At 34.6% G+C, this 20498-nt stretch overlaps 1 protein-coding gene across 5 annotated transcripts in view; it reads right to left on the bottom strand.

Moving 5' to 3' along the window:
- CCSER1 (coiled-coil serine rich protein 1) overlaps window positions 1-20498 on the bottom strand; it is a 1104264-nt gene that overhangs the window by 1042019 nt on the left and 41747 nt on the right. The window contains exon 1 of one of the 5 annotated variants that reach the window (XM_064484851.1): window positions 16425-16849. The exons of the other annotated variants lie outside the window; for them this stretch is intronic. The gene's annotated coding sequence lies outside the window, so the exon portion shown is untranslated. Of the gene's footprint in view, window positions 1-16424; window positions 16850-20498 lie in introns of those variants that run through there. 5 annotated transcript variants of the gene reach the window in all.

A 20498-nucleotide genomic window follows, 5' to 3' on the forward strand; every position in this document is an offset into this window, starting at 1 on the left:
AAATATTTTCATATATTGTCAATACAGAGCCTAAAACAATACATAAAAAAGAAAAATCAACTGCTTTGTAATAAACAATATTTAAAGCAAAGTCATGTGGCAAATCATTTTATCCTGTCTCTACAAAAGAATATCTACCTGTGAAATCATAGCTGTTACTGAAGACAAACTGTAAATAAGTATTTTGAGAGTGTTAATTTTAAAATTAAAAAATAAAATAATGATGAAAAATTTAGAGTCCCCTGTAATATTTTTTTGAAAATCTGTTAAAAACCAGTGGATATTCAAACACAGATTGCAAATATTCCTGGGCCTTTTAAATTACAGAATATGTAATGAGGTACAAGCAAAATACTGTGCCTGTCATTTATCAATTTGCAAGAGTCATTAGAAATCACATAAGCAGCTGTGGTTTACGAAAAATACATTTCCATAGATGAGGAGATAGGTAGTAATTTCAGTGAATAAATGAATAAATGTCATCGTCTAACCAAATGTGACAGATTGGCTATGTAATTAGAAAGACATAATTAAAGTATTCCTAAATTCCGGAAGTAGTGATAAAACACTCTTCATGCACATCTTACATAGACTGGCTAAAGTAGAAAAATACATTAGGGTAGTGCTCTCAAGTTATATGTTCCACAATCAGACTCCTTAGCCCAGCAAGTTTGGGAAGAGTGGGTTATGCAAAATTAGAAAGGTTTCTTTACAAGACACTCAGGAAAATTTAGTATTTGTGACTCACCCAGCAGGGTTATCTAGTTGTTGACACTTACTTAAACCGAAAAATTCTATTTCCTCATAATAACATGAAAAATTACCCTTCGGCTGAATATTCTTTTGGAAATATTTTGTCCAATGTTCTTAGAAAATACAGTAAGAATGACCATTATCACACTCCTTAAACTGCATAGTGACCATCCTTATCAGTAACATGAAATATATTACAAACTGGTAATCTGCTCGACAGCTGGAACTCTTATGATCATTTCAGTAAGTTATGTTTTAAAATCTAGCAGTCCTTATTGTTAGATATTCTTTCCTTCCAACTACATAAACCCTGCTAAACTTTAAGGACTCAGAACAAGTTTTACATATTCCTTATATGTCTACACTTGTTTGATCCAAACTTTCTTTGACCATCCCTAATGCTAATCTTAACCAACAATTTCCAATACAGTAGCCACCAGCCATACATGGCTATTGGCGATTTAAATGTGACTAGTGCAAACTGAGATGTGTTTAAGTGTAAATACATACCGATTTCAAAAATTTAGTAATAAAAATGTCTCATTAATAATTTTATATTGATTACACATTGAAATGGTAATATCTCAGATATATTAGGTTAAATAAATGTATTATTACAGATAATTCCACCTGTTTCTTTTTACTTTTTAATGGCTACTATAAAACTTAAAATTACACATGCGTTTCGCACTATACTTCTATCCAGTAATAGGCTACCAGTAGTCAGAACAGAAGTGTGTGCGTGCACGTGTGTGTGTATGTGTCTGTTAAGGTGGGAGTGAAGGGGCAGAGTTAATACTGTAATGAAGAAACAGTGTTGGAATCAGACACCAGGAATGTGAACCCTAATTCTTCCACTTGCTGTGCAATATTGAGCAAAGTATTTAAATGAATCCAGGTTTTTTTCCTGATAGAAGCAAATACCAAGGTTGATAAGCATTAGGAATAATGTACATAAGGAGACTAGCACATCATTTTCAACATAAGGTAATTATTATTACTGTAAATAAATATGAAGAAACACAAAAATCAATCAAAATCCAAGCTCATAACTTTTACAAGTGGTAGGACTTAATGACCCTACAGTTCTGAGGAATTCTGCCTTGCTATTGCTCTTAGTTTCTGAAAAATAAAACTCAGAAGGATTATAGCCCAGTGTACGATAAAGAAGAAACCATAGCAACATTATGAGTGGCCTATTGTGTTGACTAATACACACATACAAATTCATAACATGCAGTGTTCCAAACCTATCACTGTTTTAAAAAACAATAAGTGAACAATTAATTCTAACAGTTCATAAAAGCAAAACACAAGTATGGAAAAATACAAAGGGACTTGTTATTCATACAGGAGCCAGAGGGTATTCCAAACTACACAAAATGTAGTATATTATACTAACTGCATCTTTATGCTTGACAAAGACTAAATACCAGTAGTTCAGAGTCTTGGAAACCAAAGCTCTGCCTATTATCAATTAGTATATTTGAAATTAGTTCACTGTTTAAGAAAAAGTACTATACTGAATGAATTTAGCACTGATTATCCTAAGTCTCCCTCATACATTTTTTTTTTGTTCAGTTTTACTTTCCTTTAAAAAAGAGGAAAAGGAGAGGGGTGGAAAAGTTAGTCATAGTACAAGTTGGGTTTGCATAAATTTTTAATTATAAAATATTGTTTCTATTAGTCAGGAAAATTATCTCATTTCAACAAAATTATTAACCATGGTAGCAATTATAAAGTAAGTTTGATTAGACCAAATTTGGATAATACTTTCGGGGAGAACAAAAGGGGTAATTAAATAATTAACTAGGATTTTTAGCAAATTTGATTATAGACTTTAGATCTTCTTTATTTGAACAAAAGGGAAATAATAAGCAGAAGTTCAATATGACTTGAAAAATCAATTCTTCTCTTCTAGCATTAATATAATAAATGTTACAATATTTATGAATTTGGCTTATGATATTTTAATTAAATTTTCTATGTTAAAATGTTATTTTTAAGTTTAGAAATCTCAGGAAAAGAAAGTAAAACATTAAAATTACAAACCTATTTCAAAATCAGTATTTTTAAGCCTGAAGATTGCTGATTTCAGCAGATACATCAATGGATTCCTTACAAAAGATCAGGATGATCTCTGAATTTCTGTGTTATCAGACACTCTTGAAAAAGTCAAAGATACATAAAGAGATTAGTAAAAAGACTGACAATTTGAACTTTTCTAAGTAAAAGATGAACCTGTTGAAAAATGAGTTTAAAGTTGTAATCAAACTAAAGATAACATAAAGATAGTCACAGTAAATGGAAAGATTATAATAATCTAAAAGGTTGCAGGGCTTTTATGCTAGTTAAAACTATCCTGTTCATACAAACCTTGCAGATAGATATTTCTGAAAAGAATCTATTGATTCTTCATCACTTTTTTCAAAGAAAGAGCTCTTTTTGGACAGATGTGTTAGTGCATTACTATCAAAAGGTCTCTTACATGATTGATTTGAAATAGTTCTTTGAAATTTAAAGGTCAATAAGCATCTCTTCTAGTGCTAACTGTAGATGGTGCATTGAAGTTTTCTGCAAAAGCTGAATCCTTTTAGAGTTGAAATTTGCCAAGAAGAAGTTGACTGAAATTTCATGTTAGACCTCCCACAGGGTCTCATTTTGCAAAAGCAAGTGTCAAAAAACATTTCGCCATGGTATAGAAAGATTTTTAAAATCTGTTTCTGTTTCTATTATAACATAGTACCAATCCTGTATGTTACAGCAACTCATATTTCACCTTTGCCTCTGAAAAAAGCTAGTGACTTCAAATGCTCAAATACTTTATACACCATTGCTTCAGCTATTGGAAGTATAAAACAGTGGGCTAGGAGTACTGAATTTTTTAAAGCTTCTCTTTTATTAAATGGTGATAGGAATGCCTATAAACTAATTTTAAAAATATACACCTAAAAGCTGGCTAAAAACAACTCGATTTGGGATAGTTCATTGATTATTTTAAGGCAGTTAGCATTGACAATACAGTGTTTCCATTTCAACCTTACTCATATTTTATGAGAACATTTCCTACATTCCTGAAATTCACAAAACTTAGTGTACTTTCAAAAGACAATCTCTAGATTTTCTTCATAAGAGTAACCAAATTACTAAGATTATACTAAGACTGTAAGAATTACTTCCTCTTATGCTATATAAGATTTTTCTGATCTGCTCTTAGTTTAGCTAGTAAGTTTAGAGCTTCCATGTTTTTTCAGTTTTTGAAAAACAAAGTGCACTTTTATTTAAACAACCCATTGAACTTTGGCCTTCCAGCTATTAACCAGTCATAAAGTAATAGTATAAATCAAAACCAAAAAATGAGATCATATATTCCACAGCTCAATAAACTCTATATTTATATACCAACTTTGTATATACACAGTACAAGTGATTTAGCTGAACTCAGACTTTAAAGAATTTATGTTTTAAAGCTGGGGGACATTCAAAATACCATTAAGTCTCAACCTCTAGTCATTTAGAGTATAGTAAGATGCAGTATACATAACTGATCTATTTATCTATATAAGTACCACTAATAAAGTTCAAACTAACAAGTATGTAAATAACAAGAGCTGCCAGTTACTAACTATAGTTTATATGCTGGATACTTCACCGACTGCCCTTCAATCATGATTTTACTTAATCTTCATAACAGTGGTACAGCATAGACAATAGCATGCCCACTTTTAGAGGAGAAAATTAAGGCTTAGGTTAAATAAGCTGCACAAAATTAAGTTACTGATAACTCAGTGGGCTGGAATTCTCACTGAGGCTGCTTATTCCAAACAAAAATCTTTTCACCATAATGTCGCGGTCCTAGAATAAAAACCAGGGAGCTCTTGTCTTCCTAAGGCATCATACTGTGACTACTGATCCACTGGACCTACAAAAACCACCCAAATTAATACACCAACACATTCCATAAAAACTTAATGAATTTAAACTGAATGAACGACAGACTGTCATAAATTTACAGTTGATACAGTACAAATTTACATGCATAAGCATTTTAAATATCCATCATGATCACCTAATACATTATATAGAGAATGAAATCAAACTCTCTGATTTCAAAGTTTCTAGTGTGTATCTTTAACTTTAGCTTCCTTGTTCTAGGCACCAGACTTTTAGGAAGTTTATTGAAAACACCAAAGGACATTTTCCTCATCTATTCTTTCTCTTGTTTATATATATATATATATATATATATATTTTTTTTTTTTTAAATCAGGTACGGTACATTTTTAAAATGCACGAATATCTTCCAGCAAGCAGAATTGTTCTAAGCTTTTAATGATCTGTATTTAAAAATAACTGGAATATTAGTGTTATTGAGCAAAAATAATGTTAAGTGGCTTTCTCGGATAGCACTCAAGAGAGTACAGGTACAAATGAGATTAAAGAACTATGCAGTAGGTAAAACTACGGGATCAGGGGATCAAATGGAGTAATAGCTTTCAAGACTATGTACTGCAAATTTACAGTTCTCCAAATGATTTTGTCTCTATTATCTTAATCTATAAAATAATTTCTTGAGCAGAAAAATGTCTCCAAGGTCTCTTGTTTTCATACTTAGCTCTTCAATTCCAAATTCAATGTCCTTACCACTGTACTAGGAAGTGGCCCTCTAGGCAGTACAACATATGAAGTATGACCATAGATTTCTCACTCACTTAGCAACTCTATAATGTACTGAACACCAGCTAACTGGCAGGAACATGTTACAAATTTGAGATTTGTCTGTGAACAAAATAGACCTGGCGCTGCCCTGAGGGTAGCTTTAGAAGACTAGGTCTCTCATATGACAGTTAGAATTAGTCTTATTATTCAGAATTATGCATCCATGGTTCCTTACACATTCACCTGAAGAATATCAATTTTATTTTTTTACCAATAAACTTGCCATTTACTAGAAAATAATGATACCCTGCTGCCCTCAGTACACATGAGGTGCTCCTGAGGCTCTCAATGGGGTGTCATTTGTATGCTGCAGTGGTAATAAGCATCCTAATAAAATTTATTCTAAGATTTACCTATTTGTGTTACACACGCTTTCCTCCAGAAAGAAAAAAAAAAGTGTGTTCTCATTTTTATTTTATAGATGTCTACATACTTTCATGACATGAAGGAAAATATTAGTGGTACACTTTTAAATTATTCTTTCTTTTTATTCAGACCTGATCCTCTAGAAATACAACACTTAAAAATTGAACTAACTTCCTACTGTAGCAAACCACCTTCCACTCGAAAGAAAGATTTTCACCTATTCTGTTTCATCCATTTACATTACTGGCAATGTAAATTATCTTCATTAGTAACTGTTATGGGCCAGGAACCCTGCACTAGGTGACCTGCATATTTTCTTGACGACAATCCTAATCCTTAAGTGCTATTATTATCCTCACTTTCATACAAGAAAATAGTCTTAGTGATGTTAGTTATGTTTTTCAAGGTCATAAAACTACAGTGAGGCAGCAATGGTAGAATTCAAACCTAGGACTTAATGGCTCCAAAGCTGAAATTCACAACCTCTATTGCAATACTGCTTCTCAAAATAAAAAAATGAATGTTTATTGAATAAATTAATAAGATGTGCTTTTATTTTCTTTTCATATTCTCTCCATTCTGTTCTTTTTATACCTTTATAACTAGCGGGAGTCTTTTTCCTGTTGGTTTTGGCAAATTCAGGGAGAGAGACAATTCCTTATATATAACCTAACTCAATGCCAATGTTTTTAATGTTGAGTAGAAAATACCCATATTCTATAAGTCACAATTTAGCTCTTTATTCCATGTGGGGAAATATGATTTATTATTGCTTTGGTTTTATTTGTCTGGATTCACAAAAAAAATGTAAATTTCTTAAAGGCAGGAAGAGTTATTGTGATGAATCCTTCTCATGTTGCCACTTCATAAGAATGATGGAATTTCCACCCTTCATTAGAGGAGACTGTTGGAGGAAATACTATCAGCCCCTCTCCTAAATCTTTACCAGTTCCTTGCCCAGATATGAGATGTCTGACCATCCAGAACCTATGGTGTTGCTGGGATGCTTTCCATAAGTGGGTGCAGCCACTATGAGTTAAAGGCCAGTTAAGAGCAAGCCCCTTCATGCTCTCCATCATGTACTTTAAGCACTCCCCCAGTGTAGTAATAGGACTGCCTCTCTCTCTAGTCTTTCTACTTTCTCTTGGTAACTCCCACTTCACTATTTTGACCATGGATTAAATGATACTGGTCAACAAAGGACCAGGCAATACAGGTCAACTTGGCTTAGGCACTGGGGGCAAATAACCTCTTTCTGACTACCTATCTCATCCTGGTGGACAGGTTTCACACCAGTTGTACACCCGACGCTCAGACCGATACAATTACAAAATAGGCAGAGACACAATGAAAAAGAGGCCTCATTTATGGACTCTAAGCAGTATCAGGCAATAGTTTTCTAGGGAGCTGTACACTGGGAGGGCTTGCCCAGCCATGTCTTCCACTTTTTCTATAAATCCTGTAACAGTTTAGTAAGTTATATACATAAATAACTGCTCAATCAAGCTATCCCAAAGAGAAACCATAAATTATAGGCAAAGCAATGTTCCTTAAATATTTTTAGATATAACACTCAATTCTCAATAGGTTTTTTTGATTTTTGTTAAGAACAGAGCATAAACTTTGGTGTTCTTTTTCAATTTGTATTAGCTATAAAAACTTAACATTTTATGTATTTTATGAGCAGAGTTTCAAATTTTCTATTTTCAAGTTGCTGCTGCTGCTAACCATTTTGTTCCAAGTACCAGGAAGAAATCCTTGGTTCCTATTAACAGCTGCACCTAGCATCTTGCCCAAAGAAGTGCTCTTTCCTAATCACGGAAGAGCTGACGAGAGATGACAGAGCAACCAGATGGCAGTTTGGCAAAAGCAGCAAATGCAGGACAAAATAGGGTTTGAGCTAACTGAAATACTATCAGTATTGTCTTCGAGCAAGTGGCCAAGAATTGCCTGCCCTTTAGAATTTGTGAATTAATCAAGCATGCACACACACACACACCTATGAATAGCTCCTGTGATACTGAAATGTGAGGAGGAATTATTGGAGAGCTGAGAAATGAAAAGTTTTGTCCTTTAGTGTAAGTAAAAGCAGCAAACACTTGTGAGCAATTCTCTGCATTTTGATGAAATCTCTGTCTTCTGACCATGACCAGCTCCTTGTGGACAGATAATCTCATTATCAAGAAACAGCTCCTGAGGTAGTTCTAAACACAACAATGCACAAGGCCTTGAACTTTCCCCACAATGACTGTCACAGGAGTCCCAGTGGAGCAGACTGCTTTTCATCACGAACGCAAATACGGATAGGAATGCTCATATTTACTCTTTGGGAGGAGTCCTTTCTCTAGTTAGTGTCTGACCCTGAGGTAGGTGGTTTTATTCACTGTTGTAGATGTGCTTGCTAAGCCACATGGCATTTCCTGTACTTTATCATTTTGACCAACTATAGTCATTAAAAATTAAAGCCAAATCACAGTGTATAAATGTTTAATTCTCTGTGGTCTCATGCCTCTAATCAGAAAAACTATTCCAGAAAAGCCTTTATTGTTCCACAAACAACAACAAAATGTAAGCAGATGTTGATTCTACCCCCACATGCTCCTTTTTTAGTGGTAACTATAAAAATCATGTGTCACCATATTAAACTATATATTCCACATTTTTTCTCCTAGTAAAGAATAAAGCTCATACTATATTGAAAATATTCCTTTCACCCTCTGCCAATAATATTTAAAATTAAACAGACATACATAGTTATCTGTTAGGAAAATCTCAGGAATAAAATCATTCCGTGAGGAAACTAAACCTTCAAGAACCACCACACATGTTTGCCATCCAACTGCAAAAGTAATATATTTTTGCATATGAAGCAAATATATGGAAAGAGAGAATAAATCCTGCAGAGAAACAGAGTAAGAAAAAGGAACATAAAAATATCGAACATAGATAATGTAACTATGTGTATGTTTTTACATACACATATATACATATACACACATATCTATATATTCACACTAAACAAACTTGCACACATTTATATACTCAGTGCACTTCAAAAGTCAGCTATCTCAGACTTGGAATTAAAAAGCTAAAAGGGGCATTGGGAGGTCATCTGAGGAGATTCTTTCCTTTAGGCAATTTAATGCTTAAACCACCAAAGACCTGGCTGTCTATTCTATTTTAAGAGCTCTCCAGGGATGGCGATTCATTATAGCCCACATTGTACTGTACTTGTAATAGACTCACAGGTGCCTTTCTTGACAAAACCACATTTCACAGAGCCTTGGTCTGACAGGCTTTCGTGGGCACCTTCTATATACACACCTTACTTGTTGTAATAGCATGGCAGTTAAAGGATTTAGTTTCACTTGAAAATGCAGTCAAAGAGTTCAAAAGGTACGGATTTGTATGTTAAAATGATGTTAATTTTTGCAACACTGCTGCCAGCCACAGGCCAGCCATTCATTTCCAACGCCCCTGGGCTAACCCTAGGCAAAAATATAAAGAAGATAAAATTTGTTTTCTGAGTCCACACCCTCTCAAACCCTCTTTATTTGCTTGTAGCAACCTTCTTTTGCCATTACTCATCAGCACTGCATCAAGTTAATCAGATTTTTTTCTACTCTGATAGTAATAGTCACCTAGCCTATTTCTCACTTACTCAGGTCAATTCTTTTTGAAAATTGTTAATCTGAAAAACACTAATCCAGGCTGAGATATCAAGAAGGAGCTAATGGTTTAATAATAACATTTTGCAGTTACTAGTGAGTTTATAATTTTACTAAGTGCCATGCATAATGATAATTCCATCAAAATAATAGTTCTTTATATTTTCAAATTTATTCTGCAACTGAAAAAATATATGCATAACAGTGGCTCTGCCAAACTCAACCTTACTTCCAAACCTTTGAAAATATTCTAAATATAATACTATGATGATAAAACCCTGTGCATTCACAAAGAACACTGAAAATGTACATATTCATTGTCACTAGTGAAAATGACTGGTATTCCAATTTTGAAAGCCCTTAAATCTCCACTACCCAATTTTAAACTTGAAAGGAAACAAAAGTAAAAGACACCATAGAGCTACATATATTAGTATCCATACCTCATAACCCAAGCTGGTGGTACAGGGAAGGCAATGGAGTAGAGTGGGAGGCAGGAAGAATAAATTAGCAGAATTTGCAAAGAATTATTTAAATAAATATTTTTCTTGGAAGAAATGCTACTACTTAACTGCTTCAAAAGAGTAAACCAATCTAAGAGTAAACCAATCTAAAAGTAAACCAATCTAAAAGAGGCAAGGGATTTGCATGGTAGAAAATTGGAGAGCTTTCTTTCAGCTACAGCTTTCAGTCTCAAGAGCACAAAGAGCTGAATTTTAGCCAATTTTCCGACTGATTTTTTTGTTGTTGATGAGCTTGCTTTTTATTCTGCAATTGTTTCTAATGTCTTCCAAAAAGAAAGAACGACACTAATTCTTTTATTTGAAATTGTGTATCACATGATCAGTAATTACAGATACAAAGCCTTTTCATCTTTGAAAGGATAGCCAGTCCTTCAAGACACTATATTCATCCACAGTATTTACTCATATTTATCACTTCTCTCTCAAAGCAAAGTGAGACAGAACAAAAGGAATCAAAGTATTATAAAAGACACTTTTAAAAATAGCAAATGAATGTCATAAATAAAAATATCACTTTCAGTGCAGATTTCTTAGAAACATTCTTAAACCAAGTTTGTGAAGCTTCCTTAATATGGCCAAAAAAACATAAAAAACTCTCAAATTTAACTGAAGCTTCTACAGAAGCCAATTAAGAAATGTCCAAAGTCTAGTAGTGCAGGAATATTTGTTTATTTATGTGTACTCAGTTTACGTAGGAGTGAGTTTGTGAGAGTGAAGTGTAATAAGGGAGGTTGTTACCACCTACCACAGGGCATAGTTTGAAGGGTGGCAATATATAGCTACTGTATTTCATCAAATCTAAAACATCATTCATATCATGTTGTTATTTTACACATCACCAAGAATGAAAAAAGAATGCTTCCAATTATCCTATGAGTGAGTGTCTTATCACACCAATTTTGAGACTGTATCTTTGTTCTGAGAGATGTTAAAATGTAAAAAAATCTAAAATGGTGCTTCTCCCTAGTGATCTGTCAACAAGTTTTAGATTCTCACACTGAGCCATCTATTTAAATAAGGTTATGATTGTAAAAAGCCCTTTTAAAATGCAAATATTTTACCCAGGAGGTGTTGCAGATTAAGCCATTAACAGTCATTAAGATGCATTTATCTATTAGCGGTCATTAAAACTGTAAGGAATATTAATTTATCAGATTATCAGAGCAAAGAGAAGGGGAAAAGGATGCAGAAAGAGATACAAAGAAAGAGTAGGTGCTCGGGCCTGTAGACTTTATCTACCACACAAAAGAGGCTTCTGGTGCACCATGAGAAGGAAAATGAGGAAATCTCATGCTGCAAAGTTGTGCTTTGAGGATACAAAGCAACAGAGGATGAGAGAAGTGAAAAACAGCAAAAACAGAAAACAAAAAAGCAAACTTTGCAGTTCTGCCTATATTCTAACATGAAGACAAATCAGAGATTCTTAGGATAGATGAGAAACCCCTAAAGAAACCAAACTTCTGATAAGGCTTCCAAGAATATTCAAAATATGAATTTCCTAATGGCAGTTCTATGTATACGTGTAATTTTTATATTGTTAAAGGATAAATACTTCAACTGTTCTAAAGACTAGGAAGCAGTTCACTCACTCATGGTTTCTATTTCTTATTTTATGATCTGTGAAGGTTTTCTCTCTCGAAGGTTTCAGAAAGACACTGATTTATACTAAAATGACTCACAATGTTTGCTTTTGATACTAAGAGAAAAGTTCAAAGTTACCCAGGGTCAAATGTCTTAGGTTTTATATACAGCTGTGCCACTGACTTCCTGCAAGACATGTAGAAATAATTTAAACTTACCCCACAGGAGTATAGCTCCCTGACACATGTTCCTTGAGGAAGACAGTAAGCATTTTTACTTTATGATAGAAACGCCATATAAAAATATGAAGGGTGCTGTAGGACTCTGAGCAAGTCCTTTAGCCTTTTAGCTGCATCATCTCTGAAGTAGAGATGATAATATTTGCCTAAAGACAGTGCCCTAAACAGATTATTTCTTGGTGATGAAGATCCAAGATTCATTGGTCTGTCCTACTCCTAGATATGTAAGATAGTTGAGAGCCACTGAATTCATATATTCCTTGGAAATGGGTAATTTTGCAACTCAATGTGAAAATGCCTAATTGTAAGGAACCTAATATGGCACAATATAAGCTGCAATTCAACTCAGCAAACACACTGAACATCTGCCACCGCAAAAGCATCATGTAATCTGTATGAGGCTTGCCTCCACAAGGAGGAATGCAATAATCCTTTGTGAAAACAGAATGTCTTCCATCAGTAATAATGCCTCCCTTCCTTGAAATTGTATAAAGCACACTACTTTAAAGTACACATTCGATTACCAAGAATCATTTAGACATTTTCAATAGGGAGATTTATATATTATAAGCATGTATAATCCAGTCCATTGAACAAAACTAAAACTTTGCCTGATGACTAAGGGACATTATTTAATATCTTCCCTCTTGAGATTTAGAGAGTACCTTAGAATGGAAGGAAGTACAAACAGCACAGTCTCTCTTCTGTCAGTATTTCCTCCTCAGTACTTTATAATCAGCTCCCCAACTTTGTTTAGGTCTCAGACTTCCTGTTCTCTGAGATGCTTTCCCTAATCACAAGGCAAATGTGCTCCTCTGTTCATCGTGTACCCACACTGTACATCGGACTTCTTTTTTCAAGGTGTGTATCGAGATCAACATTTAAAAATGATTAGTTTGCCTTTACAGCAATCATCTAGGGGAGATACGATGAGAATATGTTCACTGTTTTATCTTCAGTAGCTAACACAGATTGTATCTATATCACAGCAAGCTGCCAGAAAAAAATTAATCATTAATATATAGGAAGATCAGTCACCATGATCAAGTGGGACTTATCCCAGGGATGCAAGGATACATCAACATACAGAAATCAATAAATATGATACATCACATTAACAGAATGAAAAATAAAAATCATATGGTCATCTCAATAGATGCAGAAGAAGCATTTGATAAAATACATCCTTTCAATATAAAAAAAAAAAGGCTCAACAAATTGGGTATAAAAGAAATGTTCCTCAACATAATAAAGGCCATAAATGAAAAGCTTACAGCTAACATCAAACTCAATGGTAAATTTAAGATCCTCTTCTCTATGTTCAGGAACAAAAAAGGGATGCTCACTGTTGCCATTTCTATTCAGCATTGTACTGGAAGTCCTACCTAGAGCAGTTAGGCAAGAAAAAGGAATAAAAGGCATCCATATCAGAAAAAAAAGGAGTAAAATTATTGCTGATGACAAGATCTTACATACAGAAAATCCTAAATACACCACTTAAAAACTGTTAGAACTAATAAATGCATTCAGTAAAGGTTCAGGATACAAAGTCAATATACAGAAATTGGTTGCATCTCTAAACCCTAACAAAAAGTTATCTGAAAAAGAAATTAAGAAAGCAATCCCATTTGCAATAGCAGTTAAATCAGTGAGATATTTAGAAATCAATTTAACAAAGGAGGAAAAAATATCTGAAAAATGAAAACTCTGAGATACTCATGAAATAGATTAAAGAAGACACAAATAACTGAAGAGATATCCCATGTTCTTGAATTGGAAAAACTCACAGTGTGAAAATATCCATAATGCTACCCAAAGATACCTACAGATTCAAAGCAATTCTAATCAAAATCCCAATGGCATTTCTCACAAAAATAGAAAAAATGTATCCTAAAATGTGTTGGTAACTACAAAATACCATGAATAGCCAAAGCAATCCTGAGAAAGAACAAAACTAGAGGCGATACACCACCTGATTTCAATCTATATTACAAAGCTATAGTGATCAAAACAGCATGGCGCTGGCATAAAAAAAGGCACATAAACTAGTGGAACAGAATAGAGTCCAGACATACACCTATACATGTATGGTCAAATAAGTTTTCACAAGGGTGACAAAAATACACAATGGGAAAAGGAGGGTCTCTTACTTGGTGTTTGGAAAACTAGATATCCATATGTTAAAGAATGAAACTGGACCCCTATCTAACACAACTCACGAAAAATAACTTGAAATGGGTCAAAGATTTAAATGAAAGAACAGAATCTGTAAAACTTCTAGAAGAACACATAGGGGAAAAGATCCCTAACATTAGCCATGGCAGTGATTTCTTGGAAAAGGTACCAAAAGCACAGGCAACAAAAACTAAAATAAGCAAGCAGGACTACATTAAACTAAAGAGCTTCTGTATGGCAAAGGAAACAATCAAATTGAAAAGGCGACCCAAATAAACATTTTTCTAAAGAAGACATACAATTGGTCAATGGGTAATATGAAAACATGATCAATATCACTAATCATCTGGGAAATGCAGATCAAAACCACAATGAGATATCACCTCACACCTGTTAGGATGGCTATCACTAAAAAGACAAAAGATAGTAAATGCTGGCAAGGATGTGGAAAAAGGGAGCCCTTATACATTGTTCATACAACTATAAAATGGTACAGCTATTACAGAAGACAGTATGACGGTTCCTAAAAAAGTAAAAATTGATCCACCATATGATCCAGTAATCCTACTCCTGAGCATACATCTAAAGGAATTGAAGTCAGTATCTGGAAGAGATATCTGCACATTCCAGTTCATAGCAGCATTATTCACAATAGCCAAAATATGGAATCAACCTAAATGTCCAACAGGGGATAAATGGATAAAGGAGATCACACACACAGAGTGGAATATTATCAGTCATGAGAAAGAAGGAAATCCTGCCATCTGTATGACATGGATGGACTTTGAGAGTATCATGTTAAGTGAGATAAGTCAGAGAAAAAAATGCTGTATGACATCACTTACATGTGGAATTTAAAAATGCTAAACTCATGGAAACCAAAAGTGGAGTGGTGATTACCAGGGTCTGAAGGCTGGGAACATTAGGCAGATGTTCTTAAAGGGCACAAACTTACAATATGTACATATGTAAGTTCTGAAGATCTACTGCACAGCACAGTCAACAATACCGTAATATATACTTCAAAGCTGCTAAGAGATTAAATCTTAATTGTTCTCACCACAAAAAGGAAATAACATACATGTGGCATGATAGCGATGTTAAGTAACCCTAAGGTGATAATCATCTTATAAATGTAACAAACCAACACCGCTGTGCAACTTAAACCTACACAATGCTATATGTCAATTATATCTCAATAGAAAAATGCATAGGAGGTCCTCAGAAAACATTTGTTGAATGAATGCATGTTTAAATCAAGGCTTCACAAAATTTAAAAGCAGTTTCTCTTGACAAAAGGTTGGAGATTCCTAATATGAACAAACCGTGACAGTGTGAAGGTGCCCTTCAGGTCAGTCCTTCACTCCATACTGCTTGACAGCCGACCTTGATCCAGACAGCTTGAATGGTGCTGGAGACGTCACAGTGAGTGACACTCAGCTGAGTATTGTCCTCAGGTCAGGTTACAAACTGATGCTGTTTATCCTTACTCCTACCCCCTAGGCCAATAAACTTCAAATTCATATTCAAACCCTAGAGAACAAGGACCCCTGTGGCACAGAGACAAGAATTGCTACTTTCTTCTGTCCTAAACTATGTGAAAAATTCAGAACTGCAGCAGTAACTGAAGTAGCGTTTCAGTCTGGAATGTAAAGCACATCCTCCTTTTAGGTGTCTAAGCCTCATTTCCCCTGCTCATTCCTGCTTCCTCCCCTCCCTCTGCCCTCATTGTGCCCCACCCAACTGCACTGAAAAGACAGATCGCCTTATTGTGATTCCTTTTCACTGTTTACACTTCTCATCCCAGGAGTCCAGAAACTACATCAGGAATGACATACCCTTGGCAGACAGAGCAGGAGTTTTACTTGCTTAGGTTCAAAACAATTTTACAGCTTTGACTTTTCCTGAAGTTAATTAGAGTTAGATATCAAAAGCACAGAAATCTTTCGCTTTTACTCAATTAATAAAATGCTTCAACACAATACATGTAAGTCTTCAGTCTACTGCACTGTCTCTTCACAATATTATTTGCCAGAAGGTTCTATTGCCAAGTTCCTCTAATTCTCATACTTCAACATTATCTTTAAATAAACAGACATCTGGGTATAAAGAATACTTGCTCTCTAAAAAATGAACAATTACAAAGTTAAAGTTAGATCTTGAACCATTTCCACAAATCATTTTGTTTTTACTTGGAAATTTGTTCCTTGGTGCTAAATCTTTTTGTCAACTCCCAACAGGGGTTCCTGACCTAGATCAATGTGCTGTAGGACTGGCCAGTTAGTGTGTTTCTCTTCCAACGAAAGCCTCACATCCCATGTCTTATTCCCTCAGCATCCTGCTTTCTACTTTCTAATGTGACAATTAATGTAATAATCAAATATGCATGAACACATTACCTTATGGGCATGGCTAAATGTCTTACTGGTTTCAAGAGATGTGCACAATGTCACAGGACTTCTACCCCATGTGCCATTTGTAGACTAGAACTGGGTATTTCAGGCACACAGCAGTCACTGGGGAGATGTTTCTCTTCAGATGTGCTTTATGATGTTCGTCTTCTAGATGGAGGCACAAACAACACACACAGTTTTACAATTTTAAAGTGTTATTTACTGACTTGTCCACCTTTATCTGGTAACTTGGTATCATACAGGTAAAAATCTACATACAGTTTCTCAAATTAATAAACAATTACCCTGAAAAGGAAGGTATCATTCAGATGTGTGTGAAAATATCCTTCAAATAAAAGGTTTGAAATAAAATGAAATTGTGCTTGACACTGCCCCATTGTGACAACAGAGCAGAACTTAATTTACAATACTTTCTAGAGTTGTCCTTATGACAACATGTACAGCTTGGCAAAGGCTGCCTTTGAGGGTTAAAAATCTAGTTAGTGAAAAAGCTCAAGTCAGAATAGTGGTACAGCTGGGTGAGTACCTTTTCAAAAGTTCGTTATTCGTTATTCATTCCACTATGACATGCCTGTGTGTGTGTGTGCGTGCACACACGTGCATGCAAGCACATTACATGGAGTAGGAGAACAGCATTGACATCCTTGGTAGGAAAGGTAATTTTGAAAGGTTTTCACCCAGAGTTAACTGCACTATGAGATTATCATTCCAATCTCATCTTCCAACCTTTCCACATTTTTTCTTCTCTAAAATGCAAATAAATCACCATACACTTTGTACTGACAGATTCTTTGCTTAATCAAACTTCGGTCAGACTCCTGAACCTTCTCATAGGCCCTCTGTACATGCCCTTCTAAAATCGAGTTTCAAAAGAACTCTGTTAAATCAGTTTAACCAGAACCCACATCCTCAGTACCTGATCACCCTCAATATCTAATCACCCTCAATATCTAATCAGATTCCTCATCCTCCAGGGGAGCGTCTGATCATTCTGGCCTGATTAGCAAGAATCCTGTTAAGTCAGTTTAGCTAGATTCCCTCGTCCCTCATGTTTCGACTTAGCAATGTTCCACCCACTGACCCCACCCCACTCGTTCACTAAAAAATCGCCATTTTTCCTTGCAGTATTCAGAATTGAGCCCAGATCTATGCTGACATCTCCTTACCCCTACTGCAACAGATCTGAATAAAATCTATTTTTGTTTTTACCGATTCAACTACTGTCCAGCTCTGGTTTTTCTCTGACAGCACCTAAACCATTATTAGTTTACACCCATAGTAAGCCATTAGTTATTATCCCTACTAGATGGTTAAGACAGGACATGGGGTAGATTGTGTGTGTGTATGTGTGTTGGAGGTCACAGGAACAAAGGAATTATACAACTGGGGAGGAACTCCAACAAGGGCAATTAAGACAAACCATCTACTGTGTAATTTTGCTCACAAAGACTACTGAATATTTGATTCAGCGTCATCTCAGATGTCATAAACATTTCCTCGAGATCCACCAATAATTTTTCAGAAATCTCCTATTTCAGAATGCTAATAAACAGGAAAATCCTATTTTATGTTTTTCTTTTACTATTATACCAATTGAGAAAACTGAGGATATAAAACTTAGAGAAAGGGGAGAGAAGCATTTAAAAAATAAAGTATTTCTCTCTGTTTAATTATAAATGGATTTCCTTCACTTCAGTTTATTTAAAAGCAAATATAATTTAATTAAATATAATTTTTATTAAAGCAAATATCAGTAAAAAGAAAGTTAATACTCTCCCTTATGAAACCCATTTTTAGAACATGTTCTTCCATTGATACATCAGTGATGAATGTAATTTTCTGTCGGACAAGGGTATTAAATGAATATTTCATCAAAGTGTTACATGTAGATTTACTCTTTCAAAAGTCAGTCTTTCTAAGTGATCTGAGAAGGCTATATGCTGTATGATTCCAACTATATGATATTCTGGAAAAGGCAAAACTATTAAGACAATAAATGATCAGTGGTAGCCAGGCAGGCGTGATGAATAGGCAGAGCAAAGATTTTTAAGGAAGGGAAAATACTCTGTATGATATTATACTGATGGATATAAGTTATTACACATTTGTCTAAACCCACTGAATGTACAACAAGAGTGACCTCTTAGGTAAACTACACACTTTGGGTGATTATGACTGATGTGTCAGTATAGGTTCATCCTTGGTAAAACCGTCTACTTTGGTGTGTCGTGTTGATAATGGAGAGGCTACCCATGTGTGGGCGCAGAGGGTGTCTGGGAAGTCTCCTCACCTTCTTCTCAATTTTATTGTATGCCTAAATCTGCTCTAAAAAATTAAGTCTTAAAAAATTTTTTAAAGTTCATCTTTCCTCTGAGCTTACATTGTTTCCTCAAATTTTCCTTTCCAAAATGAAAGTTACTAAAAATTATCCAATGATACTTGATTGTACACAATTGCCTGAATGAGAGAAGATTAAATAGTCAATTCTCTTCCTGAAAAATCAGCCTCAGACATTGTGATTTTTACCAAAGCCTTTCATCATTATCCACATGCAACCTTCTTGACAGTATAACAATTTATCCTGAAATGCCTCCTTCACCTCTGGGTAAGGCAAATTGACTATAATATCTGAGAGACGTCTGTGAAGAACAGCAGAAAGACTGGCTCTACTTCTGAGCTAACAACAATGAAAAACAGTAATTGCTCTCATTGAACCAATTTCATTTCCTAGAAAATTCCATTCATCATAATCATAGATAATCTGGCTTCTATTCCTTTTAGGTCAAATAAAGTGAATCAAATTAAAGGCAAATATATTCTTAATGTTTGAAAACTATAACCCTTATTTTCTAAACTACAAGAAGCCAAATTTAATAACAGACAAAGGCAACTCAATTCCATCCTCAAATCAAAAAAATATATGAAACAAAACAATTTATTTGTGGTACACAACTAAAGTCATCTTTAGCATTTTTTTCTAACATTAATATAAAAAGTCTTTTTAACTCCAAAATATCTGACCATCATCATTCCTCTTTTCCTCTAGGCTAATTAACAGATTTAAGATATACTGTGTGCACAGACTCTATAAACAAATAACTAGTTACTGTCACATGATCCCTTATTTAATTCCAAATCCTGTGACTCAAACCCCCATTCTTTCTCGGTCCAACACTTAGATGTTCACCAAATGACCTCCTGTATGAAATTCTCCTTTCTTTCAGTCTCAGAGGACTTGGGGAAGTAGAGAAAGACAGATGAAGGCAGCCAGCTGACTCACCAGCTCCGTCTTCTGCACCAGTCCAGACTCTTTCTATTATCATTAAATCTGGAGCTATCGCAGTCTTCCAATTCACATATTGGTAAGGACTAACACTACTGGGAAACTTATTTTTTTAATCAAAATGTTACCTTTTGATGTTTCATTCAAGGGAAATAAAACTGAAGAGTTCTTTAAAGCCATGGGAAAGGCAAATTAAGCCCCTCTCCTGCACCTCTTCCTCTGCCTCACTGTTTTGTTTTCCTTCCTTCTTTCTTAAATATTCTCCATATCCTTTCTCTTCCATTTTTCTCTTAAGATGGGTTGAAGATGAGGAGTAGAGAGCAAAGATGGAAGAAGATAGGTAAAGAAATATTGATGCCTTTTGTGTCTGGCTTACTTCCCTTAGAAGAATGCCTTTAACTTTCATCCAAGGTGCAGTATGTACCAAAACTTCATTCATTTTTGTATATCACATTGCCCATATCTTTTCCCTTGATAAATCACATTTTTGCTGGCGAGAATTCTACCACTGAACCACCAACGCAACTGATAAATCACATTTTGTATAAATTACTATTATTACCACCACTTGCTAATTAGTAAGTGCTTACTTTGTGCCAGGAAATTTTCTAAGTGTTTTTTGTACATATTAATTAATTTGATCCTCACAACAATACATGAAGTAGAGATTATTATTATACTCAACTTGTAGATAAGTAAAATGCACAGAGAGGTTAAGTAACTTGCACAAAAGTAGTAAGCTTGTGCAATGATAGGTTAACTATTCAAAACCATAT

The sequence above is a fragment of the Camelus dromedarius genome, chromosome 1, assembly GCF_036321535.1.
Source record: "Camelus dromedarius isolate mCamDro1 chromosome 1, mCamDro1.pat, whole genome shotgun sequence".
Lineage (NCBI taxonomy): Eukaryota > Metazoa > Chordata > Mammalia > Artiodactyla > Camelidae > Camelus > Camelus dromedarius.